The sequence below is a fragment of the Ochotona princeps genome, chromosome Y (genome assembly GCF_030435755.1).
Source record: "Ochotona princeps isolate mOchPri1 chromosome Y, mOchPri1.hap1, whole genome shotgun sequence".
NCBI lineage: Eukaryota > Metazoa > Chordata > Mammalia > Lagomorpha > Ochotonidae > Ochotona > Ochotona princeps.
In genome coordinates, this window is record NC_080866.1 from 32,568,567 (window position 1) to 32,584,240 (window position 15,674).

The window sequence follows — 15,674 nt, forward strand, 5'->3', positions numbered from 1 at the left end:
AGGAGTCCGAATATCTGAGTGCTCTATTTTGAAGTCTAAATATCGAGTTCTGAGTTCTGAGTTTTGAGTTCTGAATTCTGAGTTCTGACTTCTGAGTCTTGTGTTCTGAGTTATGAAATTGAGTTCTGAAATTAGAGTTCTGAATTCAGGGTTGTAAACTCTGAGTTCTGGTTCCTGAGGTCTGCATTCTGAGTTCTGAGTGCTGAGTTCTGAATTGTGAGTTTGAGTTCTGCGTGCTGAATTCTGAATACTGATCACTGTATTGTGTGTTCTGATTTCTAAGTTGTCAATTCTGTGTGCTGAACTGCGAGATCTGAATACTGAGTTGTCATGCTGAGTTCTCAACTCTGAGTTCTGAGTTCTGAGTTCTGAGTTCTGAGATATGAATCTAATTTCTGAATTCTGAGTTCTGAGTCCTGCGTTCTGAGGAATGAGTTCTCAATCCAAAGTGCTACACTCTGAGATCTGAATTTGAATTCCGAGTGGTTAGTTCTATTTTCTGAGTTTTGAATTCTGAGATTTGAGATTCTGTTGTGAATTACATTTTGTGAGTGCCGAGTTCTGAATTTTGAGGTCTGAATCTTGAGTACTGTATTCTGAGTTCTGAGTTCAAATTTTTCAATTGCGTTCAGAATTCTGAGTTACAAATTCTGAGTTCACAGTTTCTAGTTCTGACTACTGAGTTCTGAATTTTGTGTTCTGCGTTCTGAGTTCTGAATTCTGAATTCTGAGTTCTGATAACTGAGTTCTGAATTCTTAGCTCTTAGATCTGAGTTCTGACTTCTCATTTCCCAGTTCTGAATACTGAGTTATGAATTCTCAACTCTTAGCTCTTAGATCTGAGTTTGGAGTCTAAATTCTACAGTCTGTATTCTGATTTCAGAGTTGTGAATTCTGTGACCAGAATTCAGAGTGGTGATTTCTGAGTTCTGAGTACTGAGTACTGAATTTTGAGTTCTGAGTCCCGAATTCTGTGTTCCGGTTCTGAATTCGGACTTCTGAATTCTGAATTTTGAATTCTGAGATCTGTATCTCAGTTCTGATTTCTGAGTCGCCGATTCTGAGTTAGTATTGTGAGGAATTTATTCTGAGTTCTGACTTCAAAGTTCTCAATTGCGTTCTGAATTCTGAGTTGTGATTTCACAATTCTGAGTTACAGTTCTGATTCCTGCGTTTTGAGTTCTGAATTGTGTGTTCTGAATTCTGAGTGCTGAGAACTGAGTTCTTTGTTATGAGTCTTGAGTTCTGATGTCTGAGTTCTTTGTTCTGAATTCTAAGTTATGAAGTCCGTATTCTGAGTTCCAAATACTCATTTCCCAGTTCTGATATTCGAGTTTGAATTCTGAGTTCAGAATTCGAAGGTGAGAATTCTGGGTTATGAATTCTGGGTTCTGAATACTGAGTTGTGATTTCTGAGTTCTGAATTCCAAGTTCTGAGTCATCATTTCTGAATTCTGAGTTCTGAGTTATGAATTCTCAACTCTTAGTTCTGAGATCTGAGTTCGGAGTTGTAAACTGCAGCCTGTATTCTGAATTCAGAGTTGTGGATTCTGAGATCAGAATTCAGAGTTGTGAGTTCTGAATTCTGAGTACTGAATTTTGAGTTCTGAGTTCCGAATTCTGTGTTCTGGGTTCTGAATTTGGATTTCTGAATTCTGATTTGTGAATTTTGAGAACTGAGCCTCATTTATGAATTCCTAGTCACAAATTCTGTGTTGCGAATTGTGACTTCTGAGTTCTGAAATTTCAACTCTGACTTCTTTGTCTGAGTTAGGAGTCCGAATATCTGAGTGCTCTATTTTGAAGTCTAAATATCGAGTTCTGAGTTCTGAGTTTTGAGTTCTGAATTCTGAGTTCTGACTTCTGAGTCTTGTGTTCTGAGTTATGAAATTGAGTTCTGAAATTAGAGTTCTGAATTCAGGGTTGTAAACTCTGAGTTCTGGTTCCTGAGGTCTGCATTCTGAGTTCTGAGTGCTGAGTTCTGAATTGTGAGTTTGAGTTCTGCATGCTGAATTCTGAATACTGATCACTGTATTGTGTGTTCTGATTTCTAAGTTGTCAATTCTGTGTGCTGAACTGCGAGATCTGAATACTGAGTTGTCATGCTGAGTTCTCAACTCTGAGTTCTGAATTCTGAGTTCTGAGTTCTGAGATATGAATCTAATTTCTGAATTCTGAGTTCTGAGTTCTGCGTTCTGAGGAATGAGTTCTCAATCCAAAGTGCTACACTCTGAGATCTGAATTTGAATTCCGAGTGGTTAGTTCTATTTTCTGAGTTTTGAATTCTGAGATTTGAGGTTTTGTTGTGAATTACATTTTGTGAGTGCCGAGTTCTGAATTTTGAGGTCTGAATCTTGAGTACTGTATTCTGAGTTCTGAGTTCAAATTTTTCAATTGCGTTCAGAATTCTGAGTTACAAATTCTGAGTTCACAGTTTCTAGTTCTGGCTACTGAGTTCTGAATTTTGTGTTCTGCGTTCTGAGTTCTGAATTCTGAATTCTGAGTTCTGATAACTGAGTTCTGAATTCTTAGCTGTGAAATCTGAGTTCTGAGTTCTCATTTCCCAGTTCTGAATACTGAGTTATGAATTCTCAACTCTTAGCTCTTAGATCTGAGTTCGGAGTCTAAATTCTACAGTCTGTATTCTGATTTCAGAGTTGTGAATTCTGTGACCAGAATTCAGAGTGGTGATTTCTGAGTTCTGAGTACTGAGTACTGAATTTTGAGTTCTGAGTCCCGAATTCTGTGTTCCGGTTCTGAATTCTGAATTTTGAATTCTGAATTTTGAATTCTGAGATCTGTATCTCAGTTCTGATTTCTGAGTCGCCGATTCTGAGTTAGTATTGTGAGGAATTTATTCTGAGTTCTGACTTCAAAGTTCTCAATTGCGTTCTGAATTCTGAGTTCTGATTTCACAATTCTGAGTTACAGTTCTGATTCCTGCGTTTTGAGTTCTGAATTGTGTGTTCTGAATTCTGAGTGCTGAGAACTGAGTTCTTTGTTATGAGTCTTGAGTTCTGATGTCTGAGTTCTTTGTTCTGAATTCTAAGTTATGAAGTCCGTATTCTGAGTTCCAAATACTCATTTCCCAGTTCTGATATTCGAGTTTGAATTCTGAGTTCAGAATTCGAAGGTGAGAATTCTGGGTTATGAATTCTGGGTTCTGAATACTGAGTTGTGATTTCTGAGTTCTGAATTCCAAGTTCTGAGTCATCATTTCTGAATTCTGAGTTCTGAGTTATGAATTCTCAACTCTTAGTTCTGAGATCTGAGTTCGGAGTTGTAAACTGCAGCCTGTATTCTGAATTCAGAGTTGTGGATTCTGAGATCAGAATTCAGAGTTGTGAGTTGTGAGTTCTGAATTCTGAGTACTGAATTTTGAGTTCTGAGTTCCGAATTCTGTGTTCTGGGTTCTGAATTTGGATTTCTGAATTCTGATTTGTGAATTTTGAGAACTGAGCCTCATTTATGAATTCCTAGTCACAAATTCTGTGTTGCGAATTGTGACTTCTGAGTTCTGAAATTTCAACTCTGACTTCTTTGTCTGAGTTAGGAGTCCGAATATCTGAGTGCTCTATTTTGAAGTCTAAATATCGAGTTCTGAGTTCTGAGTTTTGAGTTCTGAATTCTGAGTTCTGACTTCTGAGTCTTGTGTTCTGAGTTATGAAATTGAGTTCTGAAATTAGAGTTCTGAATTCAGGGTTGTAAACTCTGAGTTCTGGTTCCTGAGGTCTGCATTCTGAGTTCTGAGTGCTGAGTTCTGAATTGTGAGTTTGAGTTCTGCGTGCTGAATTCTGAATACTGATCACTGTATTGTGTGTTCTGATTTCTAAGTTGTCAATTCTGTGTGCTGAACTGCGAGATCTGAATACTGAGTTGTCATGCTGAGTTCTCAACTCTGAGTTCTGAGTTCTGAGTTCTGAGTTCTGAGATATGAATCTAATTTCTGAATTCTGAGTTCTGAGTTCTGCGTTCTGAGGAATGAGTTCTCAATCCAAAGTGCTACACTCTGAGATCTGAATTTGAATTCCGAGTGGTTAGTTCTATTTTCTGAGTTTTGAATTCTGAGATTTGAGGTTTTGTTGTGAATTACATTTTGTGAGTGCCAAGTTCTGAATTTTGAGGTCTGAATCTTGAGTACTGTATTCTGAGTTCTGAGTTCAAATTTTTCAATTGCGTTCAGAATTCTGAGTTACAAATTCTGAGTTCACAGTTTCTAGTTCTGACTACTGAGTTCTGAATTTTGTGTTCTGCGTTCTGAGTTCTGAATTCTGAATTCTGAGTTCTGATAACTGAGTTCTGAATTCTTAGCTCTTAGATCTGAGTTCTGACTTCTCATTTCCCAGTTCTGAATACTGAGTTATGAATTCTCAACTCTTAGCTCTTAGATCTGAGTTCGGAGTCTAAATTCTACAGTCTGTATTCTGATTTCAGAGTTGTGAATTCTGTGACCAGAATTCAGAGTGGTGATTTCTGAGTTCTGAGTACTGAGTACTGAATTTTGAGTTCTGAGTCCCGAATTCTGTGTTCCGGTTCTGAATTCGGACTTCTGAATTCTGAATTTTGAATTCTGAGATCTGTATCTCAGTTCTGATTTCTGAGTCGCCGATTCTGAGTTAGTATTGTGAGGAATTTATTCTGAGTTCTGACTTCAAAGTTCTCAATTGCGTTCTGAATTCTGAGTTGTGATTTCACAATTCTGAGTTACAGTTCTGATTCCTGCGTTTTGAGTTCTGAATTGTGTGTTCTGAATTCTGAGTGCTGAGAACTGAGTTCTTTGTTATGAGTCTTGAGTTCTGATGTCTGAGTTCTTTGTTCTGAATTCTAAGTTATGAAGTCCGTATTCTGAGTTCCAAATACTCATTTCCCAGTTCTGATATTCGAGTTTGAATTCTGAGTTCAGAATTCGAAGGTGAGAATTCTGGGTTATGAATTCTGGGTTCTGAATACTGAGTTGTGATTTCTGAGTTCTGAATTCCAAGTTCTGAGTCATCATTTCTGAATTCTGAGTTCTGAGTTATGAATTCTCAACTCTTAGTTCTGAGATCTGAGTTCGGAGTTGTAAACTGCAGCCTGTATTCTGAATTCAGAGTTGTGGATTCTGAGATCAGAATTCAGAGTTGTGAGTTCTGAATTCTGAGTACTGAATTTTGAGTTCTGAGTTCCGAATTCTGTGTTCTGGGTTCTGAATTTGGATTTCTGAATTCTGATTTGTGAATTTTGAGAACTGAGCCTCATTTATGAATTCCTAGTCACAAATTCTGTGTTGCGAATTGTGACTTCTGAGTTCTGAAATTTCAACTCTGACTTCTTTGTCTGAGTTAGGAGTCCGAATATCTGAGTGCTCTATTTTGAAGTCTAAATATCGAGTTCTGAGTTCTGAGTTTTGAGTTCTGAATTCTGAGTTCTGACTTCTGAGTCTTGTGTTCTGAGTTATGAAATTGAGTTCTGAAATTAGAGTTCTGAATTCAGGGTTGTAAACTCTGAGTTCTGGTTCCTGAGGTCTGCATTCTGAGTTCTGAGTGCTGAGTTCTGAATTGTGAGTTTGAGTTCTGCATGCTGAATTCTGAATACTGATCACTGTATTGTGTGTTCTGATTTCTAAGTTGTCAATTCTGTGTGCTGAACTGCGAGATCTGAATACTGAGTTGTCATGCTGAGTTCTCAACTCTGAGTTCTGAATTCTGAGTTCTGAGTTCTGAGATATGAATCTAATTTCTGAATTCTGAGTTCTGAGTTCTGCGTTCTGAGGAATGAGTTCTCAATCCAAAGTGCTACACTCTGAGATCTGAATTTGAATTCCGAGTGGTTAGTTCTATTTTCTGAGTTTTGAATTCTGAGATTTGAGGTTTTGTTGTGAATTACATTTTGTGAGTGCCGAGTTCTGAATTTTGAGGTCTGAATCTTGAGTACTGTATTCTGAGTTCTGAGTTCAAATTTTTCAATTGCGTTCAGAATTCTGAGTTACAAATTCTGAGTTCACAGTTTCTAGTTCTGGCTACTGAGTTCTGAATTTTGTGTTCTGCGTTCTGAGTTCTGAATTCTGAATTCTGAGTTCTGATAACTGAGTTCTGAATTCTTAGCTGTGAAATCTGAGTTCTGAGTTCTCATTTCCCAGTTCTGAATACTGAGTTATGAATTCTCAACTCTTAGCTCTTAGATCTGAGTTCGGAGTCTAAATTCTACAGTCTGTATTCTGATTTCAGAGTTGTGAATTCTGTGACCAGAATTCAGAGTGGTGATTTCTGAGTTCTGAGTACTGAGTACTGAATTTTGAGTTCTGAGTCCCGAATTCTGTGTTCCGGTTCTGAATTCTGAATTTTGAATTCTGAATTTTGAATTCTGAGATCTGTATCTCAGTTCTGATTTCTGAGTCGCCGATTCTGAGTTAGTATTGTGAGGAATTTATTCTGAGTTCTGACTTCAAAGTTCTCAATTGCGTTCTGAATTCTGAGTTCTGATTTCACAATTCTGAGTTACAGTTCTGATTCCTGCGTTTTGAGTTCTGAATTGTGTGTTCTGAATTCTGAGTGCTGAGAACTGAGTTCTTTGTTATGAGTCTTGAGTTCTGATGTCTGAGTTCTTTGTTCTGAATTCTAAGTTATGAAGTCCGTATTCTGAGTTCCAAATACTCATTTCCCAGTTCTGATATTCGAGTTTGAATTCTGAGTTCAGAATTCGAAGGTGAGAATTCTGCGTTATGAATTCTGGGTTCTGAATACTGAGTTGTGATTTCTGAGTTCTGAATTCCAAGTTCTGAGTCATCATTTCTGAATTCTGAGTTCTGAGTTATGAATTCTCAACTCTTAGTTCTGAGATCTGAGTTCGGAGTTGTAAACTGCAGCCTGTATTCTGAATTCAGAGTTGTGGATTCTGAGATCAGAATTCAGAGTTGTGAGTTCTGAATTCTGAGTACTGAATTTTGAGTTCTGAGTTCCGAATTCTGTGTTCTGGGTTCTGAATTTGGATTTCTGAATTCTGATTTGTGAATTTTGAGAACTGAGCCTCATTTATGAATTCCTAGTCACAAATTCTGTGTTGCGAATTGTGACTTCTGAGTTCTGAAATTTCAACTCTGACTTCTTTGTCTGAGTTAGGAGTCCGAATATCTGAGTGCTCTATTTTGAAGTCTAAATATCGAGTTCTGAGTTCTGAGTTTTGAGTTCTGAATTCTGAGTTCTGACTTCTGAGTCTTGTGTTCTGAGTTATGAAATTGAGTTCTGAAATTAGAGTTCTGAATTCAGGGTTGTAAACTCTGAGTTCTGGTTCCTGAGGTCTGCATTCTGAGTTCTGAGTGCTGAGTTCTGAATTGTGAGTTTGAGTTCTGCATGCTGAATTCTGAATACTGATCACTGTATTGTGTGTTCTGATTTCTAAGTTGTCAATTCTGTGTGCTGAACTGCGAGATCTGAATACTGAGTTGTCATGCTGAGTTCTCAACTCTGAGTTCTGAATTCTGAGTTCTGAGTTCTGAGATATGAATCTAATTTCTGAATTCTGAGTTCTGAGTTCTGCGTTCTGAGGAATGAGTTCTCAATCCAAAGTGCTACACTCTGAGATCTGAATTTGAATTCCGAGTGGTTAGTTCTATTTTCTGAGTTTTGAATTCTGAGATTTGAGGTTTTGTTGTGAATTACATTTTGTGAGTGCCGAGTTCTGAATTTTGAGGTCTGAATCTTGAGTACTGTATTCTGAGTTCTGAGTTCAAATTTTTCAATTGCGTTCAGAATTCTGAGTTACAAATTCTGAGTTCACAGTTTCTAGTTCTGGCTACTGAGTTCTGAATTTTGTGTTCTGCGTTCTGAGTTCTGAATTCTGAATTCTGAGTTCTGATAACTGAGTTCTGAATTCTTAGCTGTGAAATCTGAGTTCTGAGTTCTCATTTCCCAGTTCTGAATACTGAGTTATGAATTCTCAACTCTTAGCTCTTAGATCTGAGTTCGGAGTCTAAATTCTACAGTCTGTATTCTGATTTCAGAGTTGTGAATTCTGTGACCAGAATTCAGAGTGGTGATTTCTGAGTTCTGAGTACTGAGTACTGAATTTTGAGTTCTGAGTCCCGAATTCTGTGTTCCGGTTCTGAATTCTGAATTTTGAATTCTGAATTTTGAATTCTGAGATCTGTATCTCAGTTCTGATTTCTGAGTCGCCGATTCTGAGTTAGTATTGTGAGGAATTTATTCTGAGTTCTGACTTCAAAGTTCTCAATTGCGTTCTGAATTCTGAGTTGTGATTTCACAATTCTGAGTTACAGTTCTGATTCCTGCGTTTTGAGTTCTGAATTGTGTGTTCTGAATTCTGAGTGCTGAGAACTGAGTTCTTTGTTATGAGTCTTGAGTTCTGATGTCTGAGTTCTTTGTTCTGAATTCTAAGTTATGAAGTCCGTATTCTGAGTTCCAAATACTCATTTCCCAGTTCTGATATTCGAGTTTGAATTCTGAGTTCAGAATTCGAAGGTGAGAATTCTGGGTTATGAATTCTGGGTTCTGAATACTGAGTTGTGATTTCTGAGTTCTGAATTCCAAGTTCTGAGTCATCATTTCTGAGTTCTGAGTTCTGAGTTATGAATTCTCAACTCTTAGTTCTGAGATCTGAGTTCGGAGTTGTAAACTGCAGCCTGTATTCTGAATTCAGAGTTGTGGATTCTGAGATCAGAATTCAGAGTTGTGAGTTGTGAGTTGTGAATTCTGAGTACTGAATTTTGAGTTCTGAGTTCCGAATTCTGTGTTCTGGGTTCTGAATTTGGATTTCTGAATTCTGATTTGTGAATTTTGAGAACTGAGCCTCATTTATGAATTCCTAGTCACAAATTCTGTGTTGCGAATTGTGACTTCTGAGTTCTGAAATTTCAACTCTGACTTCTTTGTCTGAGTTAGGAGTCCGAATATCTGAGTGCTCTATTTTGAAGTCTAAATATCGAGTTCTGAGTTCTGAGTTTTGAGTTCTGAATTCTGAGTTCTGACTTCTGAGTCTTGTGTTCTGAGTTCTGAAATTGAGTTCTGAAATTAGAGTTCTGAATTCAGGGTTGTAAACTCTGAGTTCTGGTTGCTGAGGTCTGCATTCTGAGTTCTGAGTGCTGAGTTCTGAATTGTGAGTTTGAGTTCTGCGTGCTGAATTCTGAATACTGATCACTGTATTGTGTGTTCTGATTTCTAAGTTGTCAATTCTGTGTGCTGAACTGCGAGATCTGAATACTGAGTTGTCATGCTGAGTTCTCAACTCTGAGTTCTGAGTTCTGAGTTCTGAGTTCTGAGATATGAATCTAATTTCTGAATTCTGAGTTCTGAGTTCTGCGTTCTGAGGAATGAGTTCTCAATCCAAAGTGCTACACTCTGAGATCTGAATTTGAATTCCGAGTGGTTAGTTCTATTTTCTGAGTTTTGAATTCTGAGATTTGAGGTTTTGTTGTGAATTACATTTTGTGAGTGCCAAGTTCTGAATTTTGAGGTCTGAATCTTGAGTACTGTATTCTGAGTTCTGAGTTCAAATTTTTCAATTGCGTTCAGAATTCTGAGTTACAAATTCTGAGTTCACAGTTTCTAGTTCTGACTACTGAGTTCTGAATTTTGTGTTCTGCGTTCTGAGTTCTGAATTCTGAATTCTGAGTTCTGATAACTGAGTTCTGAATTCTTAGCTCTTAGATCTGAGTTCTGACTTCTCATTTCCCAGTTCTGAATACTGAGTTATGAATTCTCAACTCTTAGCTCTTAGATCTGAGTTCGGAGTCTAAATTCTACAGTCTGTATTCTGATTTCAGAGTTGTGAATTCTGTGACCAGAATTCAGAGTGGTGATTTCTGAGTTCTGAGTACTGAGTACTGAATTTTGAGTTCTGAGTCCCGAATTCTGTGTTCCGGTTCTGAATTCGGACTTCTGAATTCTGAATTTTGAATTCTGAGATCTGTATCTCAGTTCTGATTTCTGAGTCGCCGATTCTGAGTTAGTATTGTGAGGAATTTATTCTGAGTTCTGACTTCAAAGTTCTCAATTGCGTTCTGAATTCTGAGTTGTGATTTCACAATTCTGAGTTACAGTTCTGATTCCTGCGTTTTGAGTTCTGAATTGTGTGTTCTGAATTCTGAGTGCTGAGAACTGAGTTCTTTGTTATGAGTCTTGAGTTCTGATGTCTGAGTTCTTTGTTCTGAATTCTAAGTTATGAAGTCCGTATTCTGAGTTCCAAATACTCATTTCCCAGTTCTGATATTCGAGTTTGAATTCTGAGTTCAGAATTCGAAGGTGAGAATTCTGGGTTATGAATTCTGGGTTCTGAATACTGAGTTGTGATTTCTGAGTTCTGAATTCCAAGTTCTGAGTCATCATTTCTGAATTCTGAGTTCTGAGTTATGAATTCTCAACTCTTAGTTCTGAGATCTGAGTTCGGAGTTGTAAACTGCAGCCTGTATTCTGAATTCAGAGTTGTGGATTCTGAGATCAGAATTCAGAGTTGTGAGTTCTGAATTCTGAGTACTGAATTTTGAGTTCTGAGTTCCGAATTCTGTGTTCTGGGTTCTGAATTTGGATTTCTGAATTCTGATTTGTGAATTTTGAGAACTGAGCCTCATTTATGAATTCCTAGTCACAAATTCTGTGTTGCGAATTGTGACTTCTGAGTTCTGAAATTTCAACTCTGACTTCTTTGTCTGAGTTAGGAGTCCGAATATCTGAGTGCTCTATTTTGAAGTCTAAATATCGAGTTCTGAGTTCTGAGTTTTGAGTTCTGAATTCTGAGTTCTGACTTCTGAGTCTTGTGTTCTGAGTTATGAAATTGAGTTCTGAAATTAGAGTTCTGAATTCAGGGTTGTAAACTCTGAGTTCTGGTTCCTGAGGTCTGCATTCTGAGTTCTGAGTGCTGAGTTCTGAATTGTGAGTTTGAGTTCTGCATGCTGAATTCTGAATACTGATCACTGTATTGTGTGTTCTGATTTCTAAGTTGTCAATTCTGTGTGCTGAACTGCGAGATCTGAATACTGAGTTGTCATGCTGAGTTCTCAACTCTGAGTTCTGAATTCTGAGTTCTGAGTTCTGAGATATGAATCTAATTTCTGAATTCTGAGTTCTGAGTTCTGCGTTCTGAGGAATGAGTTCTCAATCCAAAGTGCTACACTCTGAGATCTGAATTTGAATTCCGAGTGGTTAGTTCTATTTTCTGAGTTTTGAATTCTGAGATTTGAGGTTTTGTTGTGAATTACATTTTGTGAGTGCCGAGTTCTGAATTTTGAGGTCTGAATCTTGAGTACTGTATTCTGAGTTCTGAGTTCAAATTTTTCAATTGCGTTCAGAATTCTGAGTTACAAATTCTGAGTTCACAGTTTCTAGTTCTGGCTACTGAGTTCTGAATTTTGTGTTCTGCGTTCTGAGTTCTGAATTCTGAATTCTGAGTTCTGATAACTGAGTTCTGAATTCTTAGCTGTGAAATCTGAGTTCTGAGTTCTCATTTCCCAGTTCTGAATACTGAGTTATGAATTCTCAACTCTTAGCTCTTAGATCTGAGTTCGGAGTCTAAATTCTACAGTCTGTATTCTGATTTCAGAGTTGTGAATTCTGTGACCAGAATTCAGAGTGGTGATTTCTGAGTTCTGAGTACTGAGTACTGAATTTTGAGTTCTGAGTCCCGAATTCTGTGTTCCGGTTCTGAATTCTGAATTTTGAATTCTGAATTTTGAATTCTGAGATCTGTATCTCAGTTCTGATTTCTGAGTCGCCGATTCTGAGTTAGTATTGTGAGGAATTTATTCTGAGTTCTGACTTCAAAGTTCTCAATTGCGTTCTGAATTCTGAGTTCTGATTTCACAATTCTGAGTTACAGTTCTGATTCCTGCGTTTTGAGTTCTGAATTGTGTGTTCTGAATTCTGAGTGCTGAGAACTGAGTTCTTTGTTATGAGTCTTGAGTTCTGATGTCTGAGTTCTTTGTTCTGAATTCTAAGTTATGAAGTCCGTATTCTGAGTTCCAAATACTCATTTCCCAGTTCTGATATTCGAGTTTGAATTCTGAGTTCAGAATTCGAAGGTGAGAATTCTGGGTTATGAATTCTGGGTTCTGAATACTGAGTTGTGATTTCTGAGTTCTGAATTCCAAGTTCTGAGTCATCATTTCTGAATTCTGAGTTCTGAGTTATGAATTCTCAACTCTTAGTTCTGAGATCTGAGTTCGGAGTTGTAAACTGCAGCCTGTATTCTGAATTCAGAGTTGTGGATTCTGAGATCAGAATTCAGAGTTGTGAGTTCTGAATTCTGAGTACTGAATTTTGAGTTCTGAGTTCCGAATTCTGTGTTCTGGGTTCTGAATTTGGATTTCTGAATTCTGATTTGTGAATTTTGAGAACTGAGCCTCATTTATGAATTCCTAGTCACAAATTCTGTGTTGCGAATTGTGACTTCTGAGTTCTGAAATTTCAACTCTGACTTCTTTGTCTGAGTTAGGAGTCCGAATATCTGAGTGCTCTATTTTGAAGTCTAAATATCGAGTTCTGAGTTCTGAGTTTTGAGTTCTGAATTCTGAGTTCTGACTTCTGAGTCTTGTGTTCTGAGTTATGAAATTGAGTTCTGAAATTAGAGTTCTGAATTCAGGGTTGTAAACTCTGAGTTCTGGTTCCTGAGGTCTGCATTCTGAGTTCTGAGTGCTGAGTTCTGAATTGTGAGTTTGAGTTCTGCGTGCTGAATTCTGAATACTGATCACTGTATTGTGTGTTCTGATTTCTAAGTTGTCAATTCTGTGTGCTGAACTGCGAGATCTGAATACTGAGTTGTCATGCTGAGTTCTCAACTCTGAGTTCTGAGTTCTGAGTTCTGAGTTCTGAGATATGAATCTAATTTCTGAATTCTGAGTTCTGAGTTCTGCGTTCTGAGGAATGAGTTCTCAATCCAAAGTGCTACACTCTGAGATCTGAATTTGAATTCCGAGTGGTTAGTTCTATTTTCTGAGTTTTGAATTCTGAGATTTGAGGTTTTGTTGTGAATTACATTTTGTGAGTGCCGAGTTCTGAATTTTGAGGTCTGAATCTTGAGTACTGTATTCTGAGTTCTGAGTTCAAATTTTTCAATTGCGTTCAGAATTCTGAGTTACAAATTCTGAGTTCACAGTTTCTAGTTCTGGCTACTGAGTTCTGAATTTTGTGTTCTGCGTTCTGAGTTCTGAATTCTGAATTCTGAGTTCTGATAACTGAGTTCTGAATTCTTAGCTGTGAAATCTGAGTTCGGAGTTCTCATTTCCCAGTTCTGAATACTGAGTTATGAATTCTCAACTCTTAGCTCTTAGATCTGAGTTCGGAGTCTAAATTCTACAGTCTGTATTCTGATTTCAGAGTTGTGAATTCTGTGACCAGAATTCAGAGTGGTGATTTCTGAGTTCTGAGTACTGAGTACTGAATTTTGAGTTCTGAGTCCCGAATTCTGTGTTCCGGTTCTGAATTCGGACTTGTGAATTCTGAATTTTGAATTCTGAGATCTGTATCTCAGTTCTGATTTCTGAGTCACCGATTCTGAGTTAGTATTGTGAGGAATTTATTCTGAGTTCTGACTTCAAAGTTCTCAATTGCGTTCTGAATTCTGAGTTCTGATTTCACAATTCTGAGTTACAGTTCTGATTCCTGCGTTTTGAGTTCTGAATTGTGTGTTCTGAATTCTGAGTGCTGAGAACTGAGTTCTTTGTTATGAGTCTTGAGTTCTGATGTCTGAGTTCTTTGTTCTGAATTCTAAGTTATGAAGTCCGTATTCTGAGTTCCAAATACTCATTTCCCAGTTCTGATATTCGAGTTTGAATTCTGAGTTCAGAATTCGAAGGTGAGAATTCTGGGTTATGAATTCTGGGTTCTGAATACTGAGTTGTGATTTCTGAGTTCTGAATTCCAAGTTCTGAGTCATCATTTCTGAGTTCTGAGTTCTGAGTTATGAATTCTCAACTCTTAGTTCTGAGATCTGAGTTCGGAGTTGTAAACTGCAGCCTGTATTCTGAATTCAGAGTTGTGGATTCTGAGATCAGAATTCAGAGTTGTGAGTTCTGAATTCTGAGTACTGAATTTTGAGTTCTGAGTTCCGAATTCTGTGTTCTGGGTTCTGAATTTGGATTTCTGAATTCTGATTTGTGAATTTTGAGAACTGAGCCTCATTTATGAATTCCTAGTCACAAATTCTGTGTTGCGAATTGTGGCTTCTGAGTTCTGAAATTTCAACTCTGACTTCTTTGTCTGAGTTAGGAGTCCGAATATCTGAGTGCTCTATTTTGAAGTCTAAATATCGAGTTCTGAGTTCTGAGTTTTGAGTTCTGAATTCTGAGTTCTGACTTCTGAGTCTTGTGTTCTGAGTTATGAAATTGAGTTCTGAAATTAGAGTTCTGAATTCAGGGTTGTAAACTCTGAGCTCTGGTTCCTGAGGTCTGCATTCTGAGTTCTGAGTGCTGAGTTCTCAATTGTGAGTTTGAGTTCTGCGTGCTGAATTCTGAATACTGATCACTGTATTGTGTGTTCTGATTTCTAAGTTGTCAATTCTGTGTGCTGAACTGCGAGATCTGAATACTGAGTTGTCATGCTGAGTTCTCAACTCTGAGTTCTGAATTCTGAGTTCTGAGTTCTGAGATATGAATCTAATTTCTGAATTCTGAGTTCTGAGTTCTGCGTTCTGAGGAATGAGTTCTCAATCCAAAGTGCTACACTCTGAGATCTGAATTTGAATTCCGAGTGGTTAGTTCTATTTTCTGAGTTTTGAATTCTGAGATTTGAGGTTTTGTTGTGAATTACATTTTGTGAGTGCCGAGTTCTGAATTTTGAGGTCTGAATCTTGAGTACTGTATTCTGAGTTCTGAGTTCAAATTTTTCAATTGCGTTCAGAATTCTGAGTTACAAATTCTGAGTTCACAGTTTCTAGTTCTGGCTACTGAGTTCTGAATTTTGTGTTCTGCGTTCTGAGTTCTGCGTTCTGAGTTCTGAGTTCTGATAACTGAGTTCTGAATTCTTAGCTGTGAAATCTGAGTTCTGAGTTCTCATTTCCCAGTTCTGAATACTGAGTTATGAATTCTCAACTCTTAGCTCTTAGATCTGAGTTCGGAGTCTAAATTCTACAGTCTGTATTCTGATTTCAGAGTTGTGAATTCTGTGACCAGAATTCAGAGTGGTGATTTCTGAGTTCTGAGTACTGAGTACTGAATTTTGAGTTCTGAGTCCCGAATTCTGTGTTCCGGTTCTGAATTCGGACTTCTGAATTCTGAATTTTGAATTCTGAGATCTGTATCTCAGTTCTGATTTCTGAGTCGCCGATTCTGAGTTAGTATTGTGAGGAATTTATTCTGAGTTCTGACTTCAAAGTTCTCCATTGCGTTCTGAATTCTGAGTTCTGATTTCACAATTCTGAGTTACAGTTCTGATTCCTGCGTTTTGAGTTCTGAATTGTGTGTTCTGAATTCTGAGTGCTGAGAACTGAGTTCTTTGTTATGAGTCTTGAGTTCTGATGTCTGAGTTCTTTGTTCTGAATTCTAAGTTATGAAGTCCGTATTCTGAGTTCCAAATACTCATTTCCCAGTTCTGATATTCGAGTTTGAATTCTGAGTTCAGAATTCGAAGGTGAGAATTCTGGGTTATGAATTCTGGGTTCTGAATACTGAGTTGTGATTTCTGAGTTCTGAATTCCAAGTTCTGAGTCATCATTTCTGAATTCTGAGTTCTGAGTTATGAATTCTCAACTCT